The 13,999-nt window shown below is 28.4% G+C and overlaps 1 protein-coding gene across 2 annotated transcripts in view; it reads left to right on the top strand.

The window, feature by feature from the left end:
- The first annotated feature begins 2,727 nt into the window (after positions 1–2,727).
- Positions 2,728–13,999, top strand: part of LOC107441582 (oxidation resistance protein 1) — a 151,958-nt gene continuing 140,686 nt past the window's right edge. The window contains exon 1 of one of the 2 annotated variants that reach the window (XM_016054904.4): positions 2,728–3,000. The gene's annotated coding sequence lies outside the window, so the exon portion shown is untranslated. The remainder of the gene's footprint in view (positions 3,001–13,999) is intronic. The other variant, XM_087156909.1, reaches the window with a different exon arrangement.

Here is a 13,999-nt window from a genome sequence, read left to right as displayed (position 1 = left end):
TAGAGAAAATCTTGAGCGAAGGGCACCTTGGAAATACTTGGATACTATCTGACAGCCGTAGTTCAATTCAACACCTCAAAAATTGGGCCCTCATTGGAGATAAAACCAGTTTTCGATCTTACAAAAAGTAAAGCTCATTTCCCAGCAGCATGAGGTCCACTTTCAATGGATCCCGTCCCACGTCGATATCCACGTCAACGAGTTGGCTGACACTCTCGCAAAGAAAGGACTAGACCATCCAGTCCCTTCCACCTCAGAGCTTACATACCTTGAACTTTTCGCAAGGCAAAAGGCCCAGAACAAACAAAAGTGGCTGCTTCCACCTACTCATTACTGGTATAAAGCAAAAAGACCAGGACTCTCTCTATCTCTTCCTGGTGACAGGCAAACCAACACTTGCTTATCCCGACTGGCCAGTGGACACCTGAAAAGCCTCACATTTTCTGCTAATCAAAAGATCTTTCCTCTTTGCCCTAAATGCCAACAAAACCAGGCATCACCTGAGCACATCTTGAACTGTTTAGGGCTGGACTGGAACGACATTCATTCCTCTCCCATTCTGGTTTCGGATTTTCTTAATGTTAACGGATTTATTGATCTGGTCTGACCCCGTCAGACCAGATGGGAATTAGCAACAACAACAACAAATAAATATTATTGTGAAAGTTTGTTAAGTGTTTATAATTGTAATTATTTTCCTTTACAAAATCTAAAATTACATTACTGATTATTTTCTATTAAAATTACCTGTATTTTTGACATACTCTCTTTATTATTTGTGATGAATTGGCAATGACATTTATTAGATAAATAAGTTATCGTTGTGTGTACCGACGTATGATAAAAAACTCTTTAAAGCAAGGTATAAGATTTTGAGCATTTGTGTTCTATCTGGAAACCGAAGACAAAAAGAAGCAGTTAAATTCCTTTGAAGGGGATAAATCCAACTTTTCTCCTGACTGAATTTGTTTTTAAAACTCCACATACAAGGTAACGATGAGATAAATTTTTCTTTGAAGAAGAATTTTTCATAAATTTTTCAAACTGTGTGAGTCATATTATGTAACAAAATAGGTATTTTTTTCCTCTTTCTCTGTCTCTCTCTTTCTTCTTTTTTAAATGTCTCTGCCAATAGTTATTTACTAAAGTTTTATTGACGGAGCCTAATAACTTAAAGAGTATCTAGCATGAATATAATTTATTCAAATAATAAATAATAATCAAAAAAATTTTTATGAACACATTTATAAAACATTTTTTAAATGTTTTATACTTAATTTTTTTTGAGCCGTGATAGTTCAGGGAATAAAGCGTTCGCCGTCCAATGAGGTAAACCGGGTTCGAATCCCAGCGACGGCTGGCCGATACTAATTCTGCATCCGGCTTGCACCGACCACAGTGCAGATGTAAGATATCCTCAGTGGTAGACGGATCATGGGTTAGAGTCTCCTTGCCATCAGGATAACCACGGGAGGGATTCGTAGTTTTCCTCTCCATGTAACGTGAATGCGGGATAGTTCCATCAAAAAGTCCTCCACGAGGGCAAATATCTCCCAATACGCGATTCAAGAATTCACCTGTCTTCTGGATTGGGTTTAAAATTACAAGACTACGGAGTTGATCATTGGTGATCGTAAACCCAAAATTAGATCTGCTGTTCAACGACGGTTAGAATGTAAAATATATATAGAATATAAAAGAATATATTTTGATCATTTTAGCCTTCTGAAAAGGAGGATTTTCAAGAGGTTGACTTTCAGAGGCAGTTTTCAATAGAAAATATCTAGTGAGTCAAGTTATACCGGTTGAAGGGGTTTACCATGATTTTGATTTTTTTCTGAAAGAAGATGATTTTAAATATCATTTATTAATTTTTCAAGCCCATAACAAAGTCCAGAAATTGTTCATTCTCTCTCACTGATGGAGAAATACACGAAATTTTTAATTGATGTTTGAAACTTGGTAAAGTAATCCGAATTGGCGGTAATTGATCTGTTATCAAATAAAATAATATTTTCAAACATTCAAAAGAAGAAAGAAATCGTCTAAAAATCACACCCAAAAGTAATTCAAACCCTCCCTTCGAACTTGCTGCTTCGTAATAAACTTATAAATCTTAAAAAGTAAAAGCTTAGAAAATGATTTTAAACTCTAAACTAACAGCTGTGCAACCTGAAAACGACAGAAAAATAAATTTGGTTTAAATAGCGATTCAAGAACGATAAAATAAGAAATTTTTTTTTTTCATGTTAAAAGAAAAATAGCATGTTGTTTTTTAATGTTGAAATAACAACTACATGATTTTTTTTTATTTATTTCATCCATCCAAACTATTTGAGAAAAATTCTACCTTTCTTAGATTTTTATTTTGTTTCTGAAACAAAATTAATTTGTAGGTCAAACCAAATAAAAAAAAATCTTCGAAACTAAAGTGCGTCGTTTAGCAATTTATTTGAGAAAACAAGGTCCTTATGACACACACCACCTGACTTGGAATATAATACCACTTTTCCTCTTTTAGAATGGAAAGTAAAAAAAAAAAAAAAAGAGACGAGATCAAGTTTTCTCTTTATCCAATACTAAAAGGCAAACTATACGCCCCCGATACTGTACTGTCCGCTTTGGTGAAGTAAGTCCAAGGGAAGAAAATCGCTCTATTCCGGCCGATTTTGTTCGAAACGGCCTTACTTCAAATCCGATCGAAGACAGAAGGGTGAAACTCCGATCGATCTTTTCAAAATGAGTTGCTACAGTATCTGGCCAGCAGACGGCGCTTCCTTCTTTCTACAGCTACAACTTCTCCTTCCGCATAGAAGGAAGATGGACGATTTAAAGTGATCATCAAACGGTCCGCGCCGGAACTCCGTTTGCGCTTCTCTCTCCCTTCTTAGAGAAATAATATTTTTGTTTTTTGTTAAGTGAATATTTGGAGTACAGGTGAACCTACACGGATGTGCCTAGCTTCAAACATTACTAAACTCTTTGCTCTGAAATTGTAAGGTCAGTTTCTTCCGAACATTTTCATCATTTCGAGAAGTTTTGTTTGTTTTCCCCCCAATGTTTATCCCTCGCTTGCACTCCTTCTGGTTCAGTTGCTCTTCGTATAAACATATACATTGCATCTCCGATGATCTGTTTTTTTTTTTTTTTTTTTTAAATCGTCTGATTCCACTTAATACGAACCTGATTTGATTTTAAATGTGGATGTTTACATAAACATTGACTCAAACAAAATAAAACTTGCAAAAGTAGAATAGAGAAAAAAATAAATTTGTTGGAAAAGTTTCATTTTAGACTAAATATAATCGATTTGTAATTGAGTTACATATTTTTCAAACTTTGTTTCGGACATAACTTTTTTTTGTTGACACTTAAGAACAGAAAATATCGTTTGATTTTTATTAATTATTTCGTTTGATTAATATTTTTATAAAAATAACGACGAGTACCTGAATATGCAACTTTAAATTTGAGCTGAGGAACATTAATTTGCAATATAAATAAGTGATAAAAATGAATATAGAAATATAAATTTTACAATTTTTACACAAGTAAATATAAATTAGGGAATCCATTAAAAATTAAGACATAACTTACCTCGTTTTTCGCAACATGTAAAATATTTTGAAATAAGATAATCTCGTAAGAAATATATAATTTTGATTATAAACTGAAACTACCATTAAAACACTTAAAATCTAAATTATTTACTCTTTATAGGATTTCACATGTTAAGTTATTTTTAGAGTTAAAATGAATTGAAAGAATATGTAGAAAAATATCCGAATAAAAGCTTTGAGAAAATCTTTTGACTTATATAATATTTTAAACGAAATAAACAAACAAAACAAGGAATATTTAAATAAAAAAATTCCTTTTGATGAAAAATTAGTGAAACTTTTTTAATGCATTTTATCAGATATACTATGAATTATAACATAATACTGATTTAAATGAAAACCCTGAAAAAAAAAACGGGGCTGGTTTCTTATTATAAATTGATACCCGAAAACAAAAACTATATTTTTCATAAAATTTTTTTAAAACTATATGACATTTCTTTACTAAAGCTGAAATGGGAAAGTGGAAGAATGTTTTCCAATATTGAAATGAAATATTCATGCATTTTATTAATTTATTTTAATCTCAAAGAAATGTTGATACGTCATTAAAATTGACATCAGTGATCTAAGATGATAAACTATTACCACTTCTCGTTTTTTCGATCAGGTTATATGACAGGTTATTGACAGGTAATGCATTTTTTTTTATCACAGATGTCAAACAGCTAGTTTCAAATAAGATTATTATTTTTTGTTACAATTACGATGCTTTTGAATTTGTTTTTACTTTAAATTGGTTTCAAAAATTTTATTAGAATGATGCTTTACCAAAACTGAGTTTATGAAGTAATTATACATCTTAAATTAGCACACTCATGCAAAACATTTAAAAAAAAAATTCACAATTAAAGGGAATTATTGAAATAGCTGTTGTAATCAGGGCAGTTTCAGAATATTTGAATTTTTAATGCAAGTTGAAAAAAAATAAGAATAGGAAATGGGAGGATGTGAGATAATGACACAAATTAGTCAAAACTACTTAAAAAAATACTTTTTTTACTCGAGTAATTTTTGAATTCATTTACACGTTAATTTATTATTGTTTCAGAATTTTTTTGAACATTTCCTTTGAATTACGAATTAAATAGATTAAAAAAAAGCAACGAGAAGAGATTTGAAATAATGTTACAAATTATTTAAATCAGTACTGATAACTCAGTTAAAATACATGTACATGTTTATGTGATATTTATCTTGTATCTATGGTATCTCGTTTTTCTTTTTGATTTGAAAGTCTAAGAAAGTTCAAAAGCAATTAACTAGTAAACAGTCTGAGATCATATTTAAAAATAATATACGTATTCTAAATATTTTTTAAAGACAGAATTTCTTAAATATTTTTTTGTTATTAGTTTTAACTATTAAGCTTTTTTATATATATATTTAACTGTTTATGTAACTCACGAGTAGTAGTATAAAGAAAGAAAGGAAATTGTCTTAGAAATATTTCAAAATTTATAAAATGAGAAAACTAACTAAAATAACTTAAAAAAGTGTGCATATAAATGCTTACTGTAATCCATATCTTCGATATTTCTTGATTAATCCTCAGAATTTATGGAAAATAATCGTTCGTTATTTGTTTTTCACGAAATTCTTCTACGATTTGAGTAATTTATTAAATCATACTACATTAATTTACTTTTTTATATATGTTTAGTTTACCGATTCTTGTATCAAAATTAATTTATATTTTTTTCACAATGAATCACTTTTAAAACTTTCATGAAATTACTTGCAAAATAAATTAAAATAAATTCAGGCAGAATTTATTATTATTTTTTTAAAAAATATTTTCATGTAATATTTATTTTCAAATTTGAATATTGCTAACTAGTAATAATTGAGTACTAGTTTTATCATAGAAACTTTCAAACTGTTATCTTTTTTGAACTAGACATTAACTTGTTAAAATAAATTTCAATAGGCGCATTAACTTATCTTGGAAATTTCTCTAAAATAAGCTTTGAGGAAATTCGTGGATATACTGGCTTTGAATTTACCAGTTTTGAACAATCTGGAAAATTAAGGCAATTCTCAAAACAAAAATTGTGAATCTAGTAATTTTAAAAAGGAAGAAAAGTCTTTTTTTAAAAATAAAGATATTTACTCTGGTTGAAGCAGAAACTTAAAGTCTTAGGAAAAAAAAGTATTTCTGTGTTTTATTTGTTACTTTAATGTAAATTTGCATGAATGAATAATGTTTTGTTTGTTGGAACATTAATGAATAGTAACTTTTAAATTAGTGTCTATTTTAGCTATTCATGCTTTAAAATATCTATTTTATTGTAATTTGCAACCATTAAAATTTTAAACAATATTGATAAGTTATGGTACATTTTTGTTAAAGGTACCGATATTTGGCACAAAGTTAAGAAGAACGGTAAAGGCCTATATAACTGTTGATTGTTAGAGAGCATAATCAAAGAACTTCTCTTGCTAAAATTGCATAGATGGAACATAGTTCAAATTTATTAAGCTCAAATAAAACTCGCCTTACTGAAATTTGATCTATAGATCAAACCAAGAATTTGACTATAGATCAAAATTTTATGAAAAAAATAAATTTTTCAAAACTTTGAGCTTCTGTGGTTACATTAAATTCTCAAAATCTAAACTTTTAGGTGATTCCGTAATTTTCGATTTTGCTTCTTGTTATAATTTACAACAATTTCTCTTCGAAATCAAATGACTTTTAGCGAAACAGGAACTAGGAACTATTTGTCCATTTGAACGTGTGTCGTCGCTGTGCATTTTGGGCGTTTTCGAAAGTTCTTATAATTTATTTGTACTAAAATAACTTTAGCAGTAGCGTAGGATGGTGCAGGGATTAGAGCGCTTAATTTTCAGGCAGGTCTTATTCAGAGTATTCATTAACTCATATTCCTTTTTTTATGTTGCATTTCTTATCAATTATGTTAATTCATATGTTTTATTAAGCTTGATGCGTTTGGTGAAATATTTCTTCTCAAACAAACAATCCCTTCAATTTAAAGAAATGTTTAATCAGAGCTTTTCCCTATATATAGTTATGTGAATATCGAAGAAAATTTTATGAATTTTCAGTATTCCTTTTGCCCAGTTAAGCTGTTGATTACGCCAGAAAGATAAATAAAACAGTATTTTTTTTAAATTTTATGAAAATAAGGAAGTGTCGATTTTTTCGACACGTTGTTCGAATTTTTATTCTAAAATTACGGTAAAATAACCGGCAGCAGTCTGTCAAATCTAATCAACCGTAAAGTTTACGGTAACGTAAAATTTTTACCTTTACGGCTTTGGAACCTTTAACAGCTAGTATGGTTAAAAGACTATAAATACGAAACAATACATTTTTTAAACCATTTGCAAGTAGCATGGTTTCAAAACTGTGAAATAATTTAACTGGACATGGGAGCTGGACATTTCGTAAGGAAATGGGCATTGAAGTTAAGTTGTGTTTTATCAAATAAGGTGGAATGTAGTTTAATTAGTTTTTCTGGTTGTTTCACTTATCGTAAGAGATGGATTTTTGTATTAAGCAGCTTTATGATGCTCTGGGTGAATGAGAGTATCGTATTCTAACAGCCTGGAGTTACAAACTGGGGAGTGCAGGACACTGTGGAAACATTTTATTGTGATGTCGATGCAGGAATTCGGTCCGTCATGAGACTGGCAGATTTGCCCCCTCAGCTCTAATAAATTCGAGAAAAAATGTCTTCTCTCAAAAACGAAAAAAACCATGTGTCAAATAATTTTACATAATGAACATATCCTAAAAGTCTTATGAAAATCAAAGATGTCAAGTATTCGAACCTGTCTGATTTGCTCAGTTTTTTTTAAAAAATTGGCTCCTAATTTGTTGTCTACTTTAATTACTAAGACTATCTTAGATAAGTTTATTAACACTAGATGTGGCTTTTTTTTTCTAGTAATGTCTTGTTAAAATATTTTTGGGATCAGTATTGATTTATAAGAAAGAAATTTATTTAGCTTATTTTTTTAAAATGAATTTGATTTTTAATGTAATTTTTTTTAAAGGAAAGGTGGGTAAGATATTCAAAATGAATGTATTTTAAAGATTTGCCCTTAAATTTGTAACTCTTTTTCTAGAAACGACCGAATTTATAAATTCTGTGTTTATAAGATAAAGCTGATGAGGAAGGATCACATCTATGAACGCATAACGCACTAAGGAAAATAGCTCTCCAGTTCCCTCTTCTTGACCGCATGCTAACCATTATTGTTACCGTCATTTATGTAAACAAAGCCTTTTGTTTGGATATTTTGCTTTTTAGTTTTTAAAGTTATCAAAAGAGGGCAGCACAAATCATAGGTGGGAAAATAGCTTTACATCGATATTTAATAAGCATAGAAAATAGTGGAAAGTATACTTCCCACAGTCTTAAAAAGGGTTAACTCAATTAGTTTGGATCTTAGTCGGTGAAAATCAATTCATTCAGTCAAAAGTTATTTGGGGAGTACCAATATATATATTAATACCAAAATTTATATCGACATTCAAATATTTCTACAAAATCCAATTTTACAAAAAATAAGAAAAACCAGCTGAATAGAATCACTTGTTTACCAAAATATGGTTAGAAGGATTTATTTTCTGCAATCTTCTAGAAATCATAAGTGAATCATCACTATTCAATTATTCATAAAAGTGTCATAAAAGATGAAGTACACATTGAATGTATTATTCAACATGTACTTTTACGGATGCCCGCTATTAATGACAGACTGCTTCAAGGAAATGAATTATAAAATCTGGAACTAGTATAACTATGAACGAAAAAAATTTATGATACCAAAATTATAATCGATATTTAAGATTACTCATATAAAAATAATCACATAGATTGGTATCATATTTGTAAATTGATAAGTCAATACAAACGATTGATATTATGTTTGTATTGACAAAATATTTGTTTATTGCCGAAATATTAATGATAATTTGCCAAATTATATCACCTATTATTTTGAGTAAAATTAATATTAAGTGAAGTAGAGTTTTAGTGAAAGATTTTTATTAATAAAGCTTAAAAAGGGTTTTTATTATATGTTTTATTTTAAGCTTATTATATGTTTATTATATGTTTTTTTTATCGAGTTTTATGAAATAATATAATATGTCTATTATATTATTTTATAAAAAGTGTTATAAAAAGCAAAACAGTGTAAGTGCCTTTACAAAATTTATACAATCGATATGAAGTCTTTATGTCGATTTAGAATATTCTTTTGTACAAAAAGTTTATAGGGTTTGTTTTTTACAGGTTCATTGATTTGTTTTCTTACCATTGATATTGAATAAGTATCGTATTTTTTACGCTTATAAGCATAATTTGAGTTAGAGGGAAAAAAATTGAATGCATCATGCATGGAAAGTACAAATTTGAAATAAATATAATGTGAGAAATATAAATTTTTTATTAGTGCTTTAACAATATTAAAGAAAAATCTTTAATTTATGAGTTAATAAGGACGAGAGTATTTGAAAAAAAATTTCGTCAAAACTATTTCATCTTAAGATGGTTTAAAACCATTGTTTTGCTAAAAATGTTAATTTTCACTTTTATTAGAGATTCGAAATATTACGTTTGAAACAGTAATCAGACAATTTCTCTCGTTTATGAACTTGAGAAACGTTGTTTTTAAACTATTCATTTTATATTATTTTTTTTATTAATATTTATTTTCTGCTGTAAAGTTATAAGAAAAATGCACATTTCCACATGAATTTAAACTTTGTAGAGGAAAAGATAATTCGATTTCGTGGCACTACGAGTTTGATACTTTGGTGTTATGTCTGCTTCAAATTGAATAACTTTCAAAACGAGGCTTATGCGAACAAAACATTTCTGTATATTTATTTTAGTTTTAACCTGTGTTGATGATAAATTAAAACTGGCTTTAGTTTCAGTATTCCAAAAGTAAGGAGATGATTTTATTAGATAATAGTCTGATGGTTTAGAAAGAGAAATTCAAATAAAAGTTTTTTTTTCCAATTTGAAAATATTTTAAAAATGTTTTATTTTTTATGTTAATGAAATGAACGTTTCACTTACGGTTCAAATCAAATGCTCATTTTAATCTGCCGGATTTATCTGAAAGCATATTCATGACTATAAAATATCACTATAAAAATAAATCCTGAGAGGTTTGTTAAATTTTCTTCCCATTCTGAGTATAAAGCCATCCATGGTTTTTCAGAAAGTTTTAATTCAATTGCTGACAGTCGAAAACGTATCTTTTTTAATTATATATAACGCGTTTTAATTTTATAGTAAACGAGCGGTAGCTATTTTCGAAACTATTTCAAAAGACACACTATTTATTTTATGCGCTTATTTGAGAAATGTATTCCTATATATTTCTACAAGACATACTGACGCATATAGCCGCAAGTTTTTTTTGTGCGTGTTTGGTTTTAAATTTTTAATTTTTTCATTTCTGTCTGAGATTGCATGCAAAAGTGGAGGCTTCTTTTCGAAAAAAAAGAAAAATCAGTAACTATTCTAAACATTATTGTAAGAAATAGAAAGATAATAAAGGGAAACATATGCATTTTATATTTACTTAGTATGATTATCAAGAACCTAAGAATATTTAATAAAATTAAAGAAAAAATGTATTCAGAATGTAATAGAATGAATATTTTCAGAAAAGATTACATTGCAGAGATAAAAAGATAATAAAATTGCCTAGATAGAAGCAATATAAACAACAATTCAAACATGATTGGAAAAATCTAGCATAGAACAGTGAAGATATATCTTTATTAGTATATGAACACTTTTAAAAGCTCAAAAGATAATATTCATTGTTAATAAATTTGGAAAACTTTGAAAGATCTTAAAGAGTTTTATTAGATAGGAGCTGCAATAAATGTTTGACTCATAAAGCTCCAAGATGAAAGGGTGAAAATTTATTGGTATTGTAAAATTTAAAATAATGCATTATTATTTGGATGCTTGAATATTTTACATTTTAAAACTTAATTAGGTATAGGGGGGTAATTTGTTTGCAATACTTTGCAAGAATAAAGAACCCTTGTTTTCAATAAGTTTAAATATCTTTAGGTTATAAATTATGTTTTATATTTTCATATTATAATAAAGAGTTGGGCAGATTTTGAACTGGGAGTACTTTTGCACATCTTAAATTTAATTATTGAAATTAATCGCTTAGATATAGTTATAAACATGTAATTGTTTATCGAAACCAACAAAATAAGTCAAGTTTAGTCTACTTTTTTAACTTTTACAAGTTAACTTTTTTTTTTCAATGTTGTAACCTAAACAAGGCAAGCATTGTTTTTAACTCATAAATCTAAAATTTAGAAATTAGTGTTGTGAGTTTTTAGCAAAATTAATTTTCTTTATATTGATGGATATAAAAATGAAAGTTGTTGTTATTATACTTATTTTTCATTACGCTTATTTTATTAAAATATTTATCTATGATAGAGCGGTTTTCGATAGGACTCAATTGTATAGTAGAGGGAATCTTTGATCAACTAGAAATACAATACATCAGAATGCGTCAAAACGTAATAAATTTTTAACTTTTAAAATGTAATTGCATTTGAACAATGAAAAAGAATGCAACTACTTAAACTTTATCGTAAGGCTAACCGTGGGAGGTTTCTATATTTTTTCTCTCCATGTGATGCAAATGCAAGTTAGTTCTATCTAAAGGTTCTCCATCTTTACTGTTGGAGACCTTCGTAGCTTCAAAATTACGAGGTTACGGAGTAGTTAACCATTGATGGCTATTTATTGGTTGTTCAAGGTCACTGATATTCACTCGCATTGTATAACATTTACATGATGTGATAATATTTTTTTTAATCTCTGAGGACAAATAAAACAATTTTTTCTAGTTTCAAACTAAAAAATATTCCCTATTTTCTGGCATAAATTACAGACAGTCATGTCAGCAAATGCCAGCAATTTGTAGGCTTAATTTTTTTAAAATTGAAGTAGAATACTATAAATTTTTCCTATTGCGAAATTCCAAAATGTTTTTTAAAAAATAATGTAAATAAAATTTATGTTTGAGTTGTGAAATTTAAAATTAATTTACTTTTATTAAATCTTTGATGGCTATTTAACTGAAAGCTGCAGTTCTTATATTATTACATTTATTAAGATAGGTATTTTTATAATCTTTGTTTTTTTTAAAAATTATACAAAGTGTTTCTTTTTATCAAACGTTCTCTATGCACGGCGAAGTACAATTTAAACTTCCTAATGAAAGTTTTACATTTAACACTAATCAGACTTAAAAGATTGGATGTCAAAATTCTTTTATTGGTTTTAAATAATTAAAAATTATTTTTTAAAATACAGACAACTCTTTACTATTTTTTCAAGTTATTCCGCTATTTAATAATTGTTATAAGATTAAGTCCCCCTCCCCAACTGTGAATCTGAACATATTAAGTTGTATTGATTTAGAGTTTGGTTATAATTCAAATATTTTATTAACGAAACAACTGAAATTGAAAAAATTATATATAAAAGTAGCTTTTTTTATAGTTATAATCCATGACTTATACTATTCTAAAAAAACTACGCATTAATGTTAAAAAAAAGGAAAAAAAAATAACCGGATTAACAGTTTGACCCTAAACTACTGAAAGAAAAAACTGTTATAAAAAAGTACTTTGTAAATTGAACGAATATTTTATACGACTCTATTATTACTGATATTCAAATATATGAAACTAAACCAAAATTATGTTTAAAAGTCAAGTGCTTTATAATTTACAGTATTTGTGATTAATTACCGTCATTACGTGAATTATTATGAATACTCATTATTATTGAAAAAGTAAATCTTAATTAAAAATTAAACTGAGAAAACTGAGAAAAAAAAGGTATGATCAGTAAAATTTGCCTTATTTCTGGCTTGATGAGAACACCAAAATGCTTGGTAATTTTTACAGAAGCTCTGTGGTAGTGATTTTCGTAAAACTTACAATAAAATATTGTTTTATAATATGTGATAAAATTTGGTTTTTAACGTGGAACAGACCTCATTTTTCCGTGAAATTCTCCTTCTGGAGAAATCTCAGATTATAAGGAACTCAGATTATAAGATTATAAGGATAAAAGTAATGATATAAACTAATAAATACAATGTAAAATTATAAAATGTAAAATTATAATATAATGAAAAATTATAAATTTATAAAATTAACTTTTATGTCTAGCAGTAATTAAACAACGGATTAACAGCATTAATTCATTACCTAAATTCATAAACTAAATAGTTCTAAGAGAAAAAAATAATTCTTAATTTAAAATTTTGAATATTTTATTTATTTATAAACTGAACAGCATAGGGTTTTGTATGGAAAAGTATATTGGTTTATGGGAAGGGATTGAACTCTGCTGTCATAAATGTAGCCTTTTGTCAAAATTTTCAATGACCGTTTTTTATAAATGTGGTTGAATTTCGTTGATATAACCCTTAGTTTTGTCCTTCAAAGCATTGCTGACAATCAGCTTGCTGGAGTAAGTTTTAAACTTCAAAAAAGTCCAACAAAATTAAATTAAATGATCTAGGCAATCAATTTCAATCCCATAAACTGAGAATTATAATATAACTGGGAAAAGCCATTGTGGCTCAGGGCACACGCCTCCCAAAGAGGTGACCGGCGTTCGAATCCCGGCAATGATTGGTCGAAGCCAAATCAATCCGTACCCATCTCTCACCAATCACAGTGCTGACGTAAAATATCCTCAGTAGTTGACGAATCACGGGTTAGAGTCCCCTTGCTGCCGGGCTAACTGAGGGAGATTTCCGTGGTTTCCCTCTACATGTAACGCAAATGCGGGTTAGTTCCATCAAAAAGTCCTCCACGAAGGCAAATTTCTGCTAATACTTAATCTAGGAGTTCCTTTGTCTTTTGCTATAGGATCAAAATTACATGACTACTATATATATATATAAACAACACTACCAGAAAATGTCAGAAAGATGTTCGAAATATTGCTCAATGATGATATGGCATTGCTCATTCGTGTTGCGGTCCATTTTTTTAATATCCCTGTACTAAAAGTATTTCCTCTGTTTTTTTTCTTCGTTGGCAACTTTGGATAGCAGAAACGACGCAGAATTCAAATCTTACATAAATTTGGGGACACTCTTTATTTCTTTCCTGATTCAAAAGAACAATTAAGAGAACAATTTAAATAGCAGACTCATTCTATTTATCTCCTACATTAAAATGATTATTTTTTATTCAATTTGAACTTGCCTATTCCTGAATATTGGCTATAAAATGAACGAAGAAAAAAATTGATGAAACCTATATTTCGTTTCTTGAAAAGAAGGTTGAACTAAAAATTCGTAGAATAGTTAGCAGGAAAGTT

Source organism: Parasteatoda tepidariorum, chromosome 2 (assembly GCF_982258835.1).
Source record: "Parasteatoda tepidariorum strain Cologne lab strain chromosome 2, Ptep-v5.0, whole genome shotgun sequence".
NCBI lineage: Eukaryota > Metazoa > Arthropoda > Arachnida > Araneae > Theridiidae > Parasteatoda > Parasteatoda tepidariorum.
The sequence above is the reverse complement of the archived record's forward strand: the minus strand, read 5'-3'. Positions and strand labels throughout refer to the sequence as shown.